Source organism: Aythya fuligula, chromosome Z (genome assembly GCF_009819795.1).
Source record: "Aythya fuligula isolate bAytFul2 chromosome Z, bAytFul2.pri, whole genome shotgun sequence".
NCBI classification, from domain to species: Eukaryota; Metazoa; Chordata; class Aves; order Anseriformes; family Anatidae; genus Aythya; species Aythya fuligula.
The window spans coordinates 25,047,178-25,059,819 of NC_045593.1; the positions used below are offsets into that span (position 1 = coordinate 25,047,178).

The 12,642-nt window shown below is 43.1% G+C and overlaps 1 protein-coding gene across 1 annotated transcript in view; it reads left to right on the top strand.

The window, feature by feature from the left end:
* Window positions 1-4,185: 4,185 nt before the first annotated feature.
* The window catches only part of LHFPL2 (LHFPL tetraspan subfamily member 2), a 125,198-nt gene continuing 116,741 nt past the window's right edge, over window positions 4,186-12,642 (top strand). The window contains exon 1 of the mRNA XM_032205974.1: window positions 4,186-4,290. The gene's annotated coding sequence lies outside the window, so the exon portion shown is untranslated. The remainder of the gene's footprint in view (window positions 4,291-12,642) is intronic.

Here is a 12,642-nt window from a genome sequence, read left to right on the forward strand (position 1 = left end):
GATCTTTCTCAGCTGATGTCTTCTATTTTACTTTACTTCAGGGGGAGAAGAATAAACAAATCAGAGCAAAATGACACCCTTACCCTCACTCTGTTCCCTCTGACTTCTCAACTCTTCCAGTGTTGGGCCATCCCTTTCTTATAGTTCCCACCATTTTTTGTCTCTTTAACTCCTCGTTTTCTATTCACATCAGAGTTCTCCAGACTAGTTCAGTTTGTAACATTTTTCTTCCAACCATTGATCATTATGTTCCTTGCACAAAATTATTTACTGTATGTTCCTATAGTCAGACCATATTCCAATTTATTCCAGTCTCCCACAGTGATAAGGTTTTGGAACAACAGCCACTGGTAAAAAAAAAAAAAAAAAAAAAAAAAAAAAAAGGAAACTAAATAAAATTAGGGAGTATATGTAATATGCATGTTTCTAAAGATTATAGATTTAAGATTGATTTGCTGTTTAACAATTCTAATTCTAGTATGTGTGCATGATATTCCCTTTGTTCTTTTTTAGCTTTTTGTAGGCAACATATAGACATTTTTGTAACTTCTCCAGAATTTCTAATAGTTTCCAGTGACTATTCACGGAGCTTCATTCTGAGCCAAAGTGTGTCCATTCTGCTTTCCAACCTATGTGCTATTTGCTAGTTATTTGGATGTAATAGCCTCTTCGGTTGTACTTTCTGCTATCCTGTTTTGTCTGCCCTGTCTATGTTCTATTCTTATAACCTTCAGAGAATGTTTTTGGGCCACATCCAAGCCTGTATTTGTTCAGGTGAATTTCAGGAAATTTCAGGATGAAATAATCCTTCGTTCTAACAGTCTGTGGAGAATTTAAATAGACCAGTCAGAATGATGTCAGGTATTACTATCTGGGGTTATAAACAAACCAATATTTAGGGAGAAAAACTGTCTAAACAAATGAATGCCTATGAAGTTAATAGTTGGGAAGATCTACATGTATAAGCAAGAGGAAAAAACATTATATCAACTTTTCCATCTAATATATTACTTAATCCAAAGTGTGCTTGTTTGACGTCTGAGTTTCCTGTTTGTATAATGCATATGTGTTAAGTTCTGGTGATTAATTATTTGTTTGTGCTGGGTTTCAGATAATCAAAATAAAATGTTTAGATCTGCACATCAAAGACAATATTGTAATTCAGTAGTGCTAATACCTCAGTGCTTTGATAGAAGGAATTAACAAGTTCCTCATACCAACTCCAATAAATAACCTTTTCAAACTAAAAATAAAATAGTGTGGTATGGTTAGATCTGTCAGAGTCCCAGACCTTGGTGGTAGGTATAAACTCTGTAGGCCTGCTTCTGGATACTTGTTTGCTGGCCTATGTCTTGCTGTAGGTCTCTCTCACCAGTTCACATGCTGGAGTTACACTTGTACAAGTATTAATACACTTTGTGCATCAACAGCTGGTCCTGTGCATGCCTTGTTAATACTGCCAGCCCACTTGCTTTGGGTGTTTTGACACCTATACAGAAACACCTGGACAAATTTCTGAGCTCTGTACCATCCTGGGAGGGAGGTCTCATGTCCACAGGGAAGGCAAGGAAGGCTGTACTAGATGCTACACATGTAAGATGCTCCTGTGGACCCGCTGGACCCTCTGGCCACTTAGTGCAGCCCAGCCCTAGGGTGTTTTTGGAGTTCTTGTTCCTTCCTACTGGTGAAACCTGCCTGCTGCTGGCTGTTGTCCTAAACACCAGGCTCAGTCAGCCCCACAGTTTGAGACCCAGCTTGCTGCAAAGGTTTCTCCACTCAGGGCAGTGTGGTAAAAGCTAAGTGTAATGATCACTGCTGATGACCAGACAGCACCCCGTGGGACCATGTTGTCTGACAGCCGAAATTAAAATGTTCATAGCCATGGTTGCTCTTTGGATGGGTTACTGTTTTCTTAAGATCAGGTGCCACCATTCCTGTAAGTAATTACATATCCTATTGCTGAGCCTGCACATGGGCACTAGCTGACAGCAGGGCTGCATAACTTCTCGTAATGGGTATTTTTGAGTAGCTTGTTTGAACATTTCCTCTGGGATGCTGCTAGCATGAGGTTTCATGCTTTTTGGATTGTTGTAAGCTACACTTGTCAGGTACCACATTCCACAAGGAAGCTGTCTCCATTTAGCCAGGAGAGGACACTGCATTAAAGTGTGTCTGAACCCTGACCTACTTGTGGAGACTCAGTCAGGAGTGTCTGTCTTCCCTTTCTTCTCCAAATACTGAGTTAGAAGAAAAGGCTGCTGGCACCACTGGATCCACCACCACAACAGCCAGCACATCACTCCTTATCCCTTCTGTAAATCACACTGAAACTCTTAGGTGGTTTGGGCACACACAGGTGCCTGTCTTTATAAACACAGGGAACTTCATAAATTGATACAACAGGGATGACAATAATTATTTCCTTTCATTATAGGTAGTCTTAACTAGATAAACAGGCAATCACTTTATCTTTTTAGGAGTTAATAGATGATTAGTGATCAGTAAGAAACCTGATCTTTGCTACAAGAGTATTTGCAATGCTGTTTTTATACTCCCCTGTTTGACGTTATTGATGGACTCTCACAGCTCTAACACATCCTTTTGAAATGGCATGGGTCTTTTATCTGTCTGGGAAAACACTCTGATCCAGAAGTGGTAGAAACATCTATCGCAGAGAGCAGCTCAAAGTGTACTCAAAGGCTGGAATGCAAAATGCATTATAGCTTTTGGGAATCAATACATCTATTACATTCATTTTGTATTATCAAATAACATTGTAACTGCTCTGTTTGTTTGAAGTCTCTAGGGTAAAAATATGCTTTAAACAGATGTTTATTTTTGGACAGGCCTATTGAGTTGTCTCCTATTGTATGTTAAAGTAGCTACTCTCAGAGGTCACAGAGGGTTCAGTTTTACAAAGACACCCTTATTTTGTTAAAAATGAATGTTCTGAGTCTTTAATAGTAACAAGATAAAATATACTTAATACAAGTTTGTTAGAATGTTGCAGTTGATGACTCCTTCAGAAAGAAAGGGGAAAAGTAATGCAAGAAAGTTTGGAAGATAAACATAGGCATGAAAGCATAAGCTCCATTTTCCTAAATGTAAATACCTGTATATGTTTGTAATAGCTCTGCTACATGAACATTATTCTTGTTTATTTGTGCTTGTTTCTTCCTCCTCAATTTACACACACTCAGGAAAACGCTAACTGGCTGTTGGCTTTCTGAGCAGCAGGCACTAATTAAAAAGGCATAGGCCCATGACTGGACCCAGTCAGATGCACTGTGCCTCTGCACAGGCCTGATGAAGACCCTGTGGCCCCAGGCTGCCCCAGCCTTCATACATCCCCCCCTGTGCTGTCAGGGTGGAAGAGCAACGCAGCAACACAGATTCTAGCAAATGCACTGTTCAAGGAAGATAGTGCTCCGATAGCTGTGAAAGGAGAGCTTGCTTTTCCCCAGGAGGAGAGCAGAATTAGCTGCAGCAAATCGAGTTTTTCGTTGGTGTTGCAGTTTGTTTATGCCTGGAGATACCCGGGGTGATTTATTTTATTTACCCGTGTAATGGCTGGTTTACCACTGGAACTGGCAACTGCCATTTCCAATCTAGCAAGTGGAGCTGACTTTGAGAAGAGCTACGTGAAGTTATACACCTGTCACCCACTTGCAGCTACCAGCACATTACATGAGGGCAGAAGAGCAGGGAGTAGCACCGGCACGTGGAGACATGCCCGAGCCCAAACCGTAATTTTCTCTGCAGATATTTGCGGATCGCTGCTCTTAGACACAGGACTAGACGTCTTACAGCACTTTAAAAATCTCAGACTTCTTGAGAAGCCTGTGTTGTCGGGGTGCTTCTTTGGAACTGGAAGAATGTTAACTGGGATTTGTAAGGGAGATGGAGTGAAAACGATTAGTTTTGAGGGGGAAAAGATTCCGGGGGGGGAGGGGGAGGTTATAATGAAAATAGCAGATTTACAGATAATTTGTCGGTAAGCTACGAAGCTGCCGGTGTACCACGGCCGGCCATTTGGAGAACCCCCCGGCAACCGCCCGGGGCACCCGCGGTCTCCGTGCGCCCGGCGGCGCCCCCCGGCTGCCGATGGAGGGGCCGGTGGTGGGCAGGGCAGAGCCGCCGCGTCCCTCCCCTCGCCTCGGCTCCCTCCCTCCGGCTGGGGGCGGCCGGGTCGGCGCTCGCCGGGATCCCAAACCTTCCTCCCTCGGCGCATGGTGGCGGCGGGGCCGCAGCGCGGAGGAGCCGCCGGGGAGCGGGCGCTGCCCGGCCGAGGTGAGGCGGAGGAGGAGGAGGAGGAGGAGGAGGAGGAGGAGGGAGGGAAGGAAGCAAAGAGGGAGGGAAGGAGGGAGCGGGACGCTGGCAGTGCTCCCTTTCCGTGCCCCCGGGAGAGCGCCCGGGGCCGCGGGCACGGCGCCGAGGCGGCGGCGGGGATGGAGGCGGAGAGCTCCGGGAGGGCGCCGGCGCTAAGGGGAAGGGGAAGGGGAGCCGGGGATGGTGCCGGCGCCTTGCTCACCCCACCCCCGTGCGGCTTTTTTTTTCGTCCCTTCGCCTCCCCCCAGGGCGATGCTTGTTGAGGGGTCTGGGGGGGGGGTTGTTCCCTGGGGTCCTGCGGGGCAGGGAGAGGGGCGTACGGCGGGAGTGTCGGTAGAGGGCTACTGGCTCGGCGCCGGGGTTTGGGAGATGCGGGTGTGCCAGCGCTGTGTCCCGGCAAGTGCCCGTCCTGCCGGCAGCCGTGGTGGCAGCGTGGCTGGGCTGCCCCATCCCGGAGAGCTTGTGCTGTGCCAGAAGCGAGCGTGTGAGACGCTGCGGATGCACAGATCCCGCTGAGAGATGCGTTACGGGGAATAACCGAGACAATGAAAAGCTCCGGCTGACCTCATCTGGAAGAAAATGTTATATATGTTAATTAAAAGGTTTGGCGTCCTTAGGAAAACATTCCTAGACACCATTACAGATATCTTACTGTCAGCTCCGTCCCAGTCCCACTCAGGGTTCTGGCTGTACAAGCTCACACCTGCAGAAGCCCTGTTTTTTTCAAGGGGAAGGTTGGCTTTTGGTCGGGGAAACCTCACTGAACTGTAACTCACCGAGGCCTAAATATCTGCTGTGCACAAAGAGTGGTTTATTAGAAACCATCAGTGACACTAAATCAATACTCCCGTTTATTCCTCTGAATAAAACATGCTACAAAGGCATAATCCTAATTAATCTCTGGCATCTTTTACATTTTTTTTTCCAGCCATTGTTAGATGCAGGTTATCTGCATCTACTCAGTCACAGCCATTGCTAATGAAAGGGTTTTATCTCGGACACAGTTTTGTGGCACTGTTACTTGATTTTCATTGTGTAGGCTAACTGCATCCACTACAGCTTCACTTACATCTCTGCTTTCTTCACAAGTTTTCTCTGTCTTGGTCATAGGGTGTTTTTAATCAGTACTTAGGAAATTGCTCACTTTATCTGTATTTGTTTATTTATATATTTATTTATTTATTAGTTAATCATTGTTTCTGTTAAGCATTCTGGGACGTGCTTGGGTGAGGATGTACCCACATATTGGGCAAGTAACAATAGTGGGTTGATTGTTTTTAAGAACATTATCTACTGTGACTGGACACAGGATTTCTGCACAAGAACATGATATTCCTTTTCTTCCTACTCAATCAAGGCATGTTCCTCCAACTCACCTAAGTTGCTCTTGATTGTGCTGTGCTGGCAAGCTTGGGTTGGGAGTATGGAAAGCAAAGGCTGAAAGGAAGCCAGTAATTGCTGTGGTCCATTTTTGTATTGTAGCCTGTAGTTGTGCATAGTGCTTGTGGTGCTGTGTACTCCAGCAGGGCAGTGACAGATGAAGTGCTGTAGGTCACTGCACAGCCTGGAAGAGCCTTGCTAGGCTGCGGGTCATCCTGTAGCTGGCACCAGGCAAGAAACCCAGTGTCTTGTTTTGTGTACTGCAGTGTTGTAGGCAGTGTTTCTAAAATAATCATTAGATGGAAAGTAGGATTCATGATTTTTCTGAGTTATCTGAAGAACACAATGACTATTCATCAAGCTTTGTATTTCCACAAGTTTCTCCTGTGTTAGACACGCTCAGTACCAGTTGGATGGCTCCCCAGTGAAAGCAAAGCAGTGTTTGTTACTGGAGGCTGCGCTGAACATGGGGTGGAAGTTCTTAGCTGACTTAATCCATCCCTAGCCTGAAGTAAACTCCTGGTTCTCCATGGTAGGTGACAACCAGTTTGTAGGACTTTCTTCCTTCAAGCCAACTCGTTACAGGGCAAGAGTGAGAAGCTGTTGTGTCCCCATTCCTGCCTCCCCATCAATGGGAGCTCTCCCCATATCTTGCCTTTTTTCCCCTTTCTTCTCCACTTTCCTTGACTCCCTTCACTCACAACTGTTCCCATTTCACTCCTTTCTGCCAAGGGGATAAATTGTGTGGGGTATCAGCATTTTTAACTGGCTTGGGAGCGAGGACAGAGGCGGTCAGTGGCTGGAAGGTATTACCAGCTGTCAGAGCCCTTTCTTTGATACAGAGGCAATTGCTGATGTGATTGTAGTTGACAAGTCTGGTAAGTTTAGACTGGGCCATTTCTAACTTCTGGTTTTCCAGTCTTCACAAAAATTGATAGAATTCTCCCAGGTCATAGTGTCTAAATTTTTCCCCGTAAATGCAGAACTAAAAGGGTGTGTTATTCCAAAATCATTGTGGCACCTACAGATGAAATGGAATTAATTTGAATTTACAGCCTTAGTAAAGACAAGGAAAAAACTAGTGTTGTTATTATTTGTCTGATTACGTTGCTTGGGAGGTATGGAAATACACCTTCATGGCTCTGAAAGCTATAGGAGTTCTATTATTTTATTTTTAAACAATCTTCTAATTAAATAATTTCAGTCATTTTCATGTTACGTTGTTGAGCATAGTTAATGCATTTCGGAAAATACTTTACCACTGATCTGAGATTTTTCTTAATTGTCTTATTTTCTCCCTAGGTTCAGACTTTAGGAGGTCAGACATAGATCACAGATAAGCATTTTAACACCAGTTAATCAGCAAATAAAATAATCAATTTTTCTAGAAGTATTTTTCTAGGAGAAGGTTTTGTGGAAAGTAGCTCCAAAGAAAATAAATCCATAATGAAAAAATAATTAAGGCATTAATTTGCTGCAAAACTCAAGGAAGTGGCTGCAAATGCAACCAATCTGTGTGAGCAGATCAGGAATATACCTGAAATTCTGAACTTAGGGAATACATGTAGCACTCGAGCAATTACCTTTTCCATGACCAAGCACAATAAATCACAGTAGAAGATAATTAGAGACAGCTGTGCTGTTGACATGATCACTAGAATCCTGTAAATGTAAAACATAAATAAATCAGTCTGTTGGTAAAGATTAATTTCTTCAATTTTCCTTGTCTCCTGGTCCTCACAATCATGCAAAAACTTTCAATTTGAAGCTCTCTGGTCAAATTAGGTGTGAGCTCTTCAAGGGAGAATCCAGAACATTTAAACATAGCTGTGTGGGCAGAGTGCTGCAACAATATATGTTCCTTGAAACATTTCTTATTTGCATCAGTTTAAATATTTTTTGTTTGCATGTTTTGTTTTTTTAAGGGTTGAGGGCCTCTGATGAGAAACTCTGGAATGATAAACTCTGAAATGCTGTCAAAAGAGAAAAAAAATGTCTTGGAGAAAACAATGTATAGCGTTGCAACCATCTGAGATGACTAAGTTACAACTGAACCCCAACACACAAGGAAACTGTACTTTAAATTGGTTTTCAGATCATTTTTGCTTCTTGAAGAAAAGATTAACAAAAAAAAATTTGCCAAAGCAGCTGTACGGCTTTCTTTGTCATTGGTGTCAGTGTCACATTTCAAGTTATATTGCCTTAATACTGTCATTTTAAAGGATGGAGATATAGTTAGATCCATGTTATATACATGGTATGTGTAATCTTATGTGTGAAAATATTTTGGTTTTGAATTAGCATTAGAGTTCATTAATTGGCCTTCATTATGCAAACATCTAACATTGCATGTTTTGTATGTTCTCTCATGCATCATTTATGACAATTCACCAGCATGCTGCTGCTTTGTTCTAGATGAATAATAGTAAGTTTTGTAGATAAAATCATTTAATGGGCTTTAACTAGTACGATTGATATTTATTTTAAAATTTTATTGTGTGTCATTGGCCTTTTCATCTTGCAAGAGTTTTTTGGATCCAAAGTAGACTTGTATGTTATGTTGCTTTAGGATAATTATTTTCAGTTTACTGCTAATAGAAAGTGCGAACATGTTAATTTTAGCAATTATAACTTGGATGTCATCTGAACTGAAATGTTGCAGTGGTTTGTTAAAGGCCATTCAGGTTTTAAAGTAGTTTCATTCAAGGAGTGTGACTTCGCGAGATAGCAGGGACTATGGATAGCTGTGGCACAACTTCCTTCATTCAGTTTCTAGTTGTAATCCCATAAACCTGTTTGGAAAGAATCACCTGTGATGTGGGAGGATAAATTCAGGCTGTGTATTTGATCTTCTGTTGAGACTGCAGATAGGGTGCCAGTTGGTGCCATCTGTGTTTATAGATTTTGCAATGGTATTCACCAGAAGATTATTTGAAAACCAAATAAGTTTACATAGGTCAGTGAATTGCAGTTTGCAAGGATTACATCTGGGATCATTGTAAACACTTTTTTCAGAGTTTGCACTGCGCCTTCTTTCTCAGAAACCGACCTCTTTACTAGAGTGTGTGGTGGTGCTAATGCACTGGGTTTATATGCTTTCAAATACATTTGAGAGAAGCTTTATTTTAATGGTTGTGTGCTCTTGTGTTGGTATCTTAGAACATGTGTTTTCCTTTGATATCTCCTGTGCAAACAAATTTTGTGGAGAGAAAGCTATAAAAAAGAGTAATTTTACATTTAGTATTTTTTTTTTTTCCCCTGAAACAAGTGATATATATGTAGTGTTGTAAACATAGTTACTGTTTTTGCAGTAAAGCATGTGTAAAAGACAAAGTGCTGCAAATGAGAGTTCAGTCTGTCAGATGTCTGGGGCTTTATATTGGGTTTACATGGCAAGGGTTTTTTAGCAGGGGAGTTGCAGGGGTGGCTTCTCTGAGCAGAGCCCAGCAGCTGCCCCGTGTCAGATTAGAGCCAGCTCCAGACGACTCCGAAAGTGACCCACTGCTGGACAGAGCCAAGCCATGAGTAATGCTGGTTGGGCCTCTGGGAGAGGAGATCAAAGAAAAAAGAAAAGAAAAAAATGCTGGGGAACAGCAGTCTGGAGAGAGATAGTAGTGAGCAGCAGCCCTGTAGCCCCCAGGTGAGTGCAGCAGGAGGGCAGGAGGTGCTGCAGGCAGGCAGCAGCAGTTCCCCTGCGGGCTGTGCAGGGAGAGGCCCCTGGTGGAGCAGGCTGTCCCCCTGCAGCCCATGGGTCCCACATGGAGCAGATCTCCACGCTGCAGCCCCCCCATGGGTGGAGGAGCCCCCGGTGGAGCAGGTGGATGTGGCCTGGAGGAGGCTGCGGCCCATGGAGAGCCCCCGCAGGAGCAGGCCCCGGGCCGGAGCTGCAGCCCGTGGAGAAGAGCCCACGCAGGAGCAGGGGGTCTGTGGGGAGCTGCCGCCCACCCGTGGGGGACCCGTGCTGGAGCAGTTTGCTCCTGGGGGATGGATGGACCCCGTGGTATGGAGCAATGTGGGAGCAGTGCTTGAAGAGCTGCTGTCTGTGGGCAGCCCCCGCAGGCTCAGTTCAGGAGAGACCCCACACTGTGGGAGGGACCCTGTGTGGAGCAGGGGCACAGAGTGACCATGACCAAAGAGACAAAGCACCAGGGCCTGACCGCAGTCCCAATTCCCCTGCATCACTTGGAGGGGGGGAATTTGAAAGAGGGTGGATGGGAGAAAGTCTTTTTAATTTGCTTTTAGTTTCTCGCTGTTGTAGTTTGCTAGAGATAGGCAATAAATGTAATCTTCCTATGCTGAGTCTATTTTACCTGTGAGGATTATGGGTAAGTGATGGGTAAGTATTCCTGTTGCTTGCCTTTTATCTCAAACCTTGAGCCCCTTCTCCCCCTTACCTTTTGAGGAGGGGGAGTGAGAGAGTGGCTGTGGTAGAGTTCAGCTGCCCAGCAGTGTTAAAACCACTGCAAGTTTACTGAAACAAGATTTCTATGGAATGTCTCAAGAAAGCTCTTTGCACACAAAGAACAGTGTTTTTTGTTCACTATTTATAAATTGTGTGCATTGAATAGTGCTTGTAATCAGTGGAGAGCATCTTAAGCGAATTCTCAACTTCAGCCTTCAATTGATCTAATTTATTTCACAAAATAAGACAGGAAGTATGTGCAGTCAATGTGACAATTTTAGTAATTGCAGCTGTGATTCAGATGAGACAACTGATAAAACCTGACCATCATTCTGCACAGGTGGGTCTGGGTAATTTAAAGTTTATAAGAAAATTGTGGTTAGAAATGAGAGCACTGAAATGGAAATTTCAAATGTAAGTTCTAGTCTAAATATTTTAATGTTCTTTTTTATGTACCTTTTTTATATGTTGAAATTGGTTGCATATATATTAATTTAAATTCAGTCATTTGAGGACTTGTTTCTGTGCTTTTAAGAAATCATTTTAACTTGTGAGTTCAACATGAAGTAGTGGGCCAAGTTTGGCATGATAGTGAGGTTATAGTTTTATGCTCAATACAAAGTTTAATGCAATGTCCTCTCCCTGTTCCCTCTGTGCATTGATTTTTCTCATGATAGTGGTGCTCTGGTATGACTTACCTTTCAAGAGTTAACTGAGATCTCATTTTTCTCTCTGTTTTAGGTTTTCTTTAAGCTACTAATAGACATAGTACATGACAGCTGGAGTGCAAGATTTTCCACAGACTGACCAGCTGATTGCTCTGTTGAGATACTAGATAAATGAGCAGAGGTAGCCAGTTTTCAGAAATGTGCATGAGGCTTGTGTTGAGCATACATGTTTATTCAGTCATTAGTCATGATCATGACTGCATAAAATCAGTGTAATTACCTTCAACCAATCTTTATATCTAAGTGACCCAGACCACATTCCATGACAGGCCTGACAGCTTGAATTAGAGCTTGCCTTTTATCGCAGCCAAATTTGGAGAACAGAAATATCCAGTCTCTTGAGTTTGCTCAGTGCAAGAATGGGACATGTTAACGTGAAAGGGTAGAAGTCCAAACTAAAACAGAGCATTAGGAATGCTCTAATTCTTTGATGCTTGACTAGCCCATATCAGCATAATTTATATAGTTTTGCTGTTTCATATTGCATGCATTGCACAGTGAACACACAATCTGTTACTTTCAGGATGCATCAGCACTCTTGCACATGCCCACGTGCACAGCATGCATCTACTTCCAATGCATGTTTGAGGGATATCTGGAGGAGGTTAGAGAAAGGAAGCCCATGCATTTGGCAAAATTCATCCAGCTTTTGGGTGATCCTAGACTTCCTTTCTTTACACAAGCTTCTTGGATACGGCCAGGGAGAGGGTCTGGATGAAAAAAGCTTGTGTATGAGCAGGCTGCTTGTAACCATGTCTTTCCAAGGTAGCTCTGTAACTTTTGTTTTTGTTTGTCGTCACTGGACAGAAGAGATTCTGATTCAAATCCCAAGCAAATGATGAGGGAAGTGATGGTTGTCCTTTGCTCTTGTGCTGGTGCAGCCTCACCTCAAGCACTGCATGCAGTTTTGGGCACCACACTATAAGAAGGGCATAAAAACTATTAGGGAGCTTCCAAAGGAGGTTAAAATGGTGAAGTGTCTAGAGCGATAAGACCCAAGGGAATGGCACGGAGCTACAACAAAGAAGGTTCAGGCTGGATATTAGGAAAAGGTTCTTTATTGCGAGGGTGGTCAGGAACCTGGAACAGGCTCCCCAGGGCAGTGGTTATGGCACTGAGCTGCTGGAGTTCAGGAGTGTCTGAGCAACACTCTCAGACACAGGGTTGAAATTTTAGGTAGTCCTATGTAGTGACATGCGTTGGACTCAATGACCTTTGTGGGTCTCTTTCAAGTTGGGATATTCGGTGAGTCATATTCTGTGAAATGATCACAAAAAGACAGGATAGAAAAAAAACTTATCAATTATCCAATCCATTCATCTGCTTCAAGTTAGGAACATCTATATCTGTTATATGTAACTTGTTCTTAAGGGACTCGGCACTCTCTCTAACATCATCTTGCCATGGGAATTTTTTCATTTCATGTTATCCAATTCATACCTTTCTTGTTGTAGTTTAACACCATCCTACATATGTCTTGGACAGAGAAGACAGTTGTTTTTCTTATAGAGTGTTTTTATTGGGTTATTGCTTAGTGTTTTTGCTGTAGTCTGCTTTTTCTTTAAGCTCAATTCTTTCACCTCAGTGATGTTTGTTTTTGGATTTTTTTTTCTTGTACACCAGTTATTTTAGATGCATTTCTTAGGTGGTCTTTCATTGCTTCACATCTATTTTGAAATTTTCTGCCCAAATTAAGACTCCATATGACCTGAGGCTTTAATGACATTGAATAAAACTGAATGGGATCCTCTTCATATTTGCTGAAATAATGTTTTTGCAGCACTGTAACTCTTTTTTCATGTT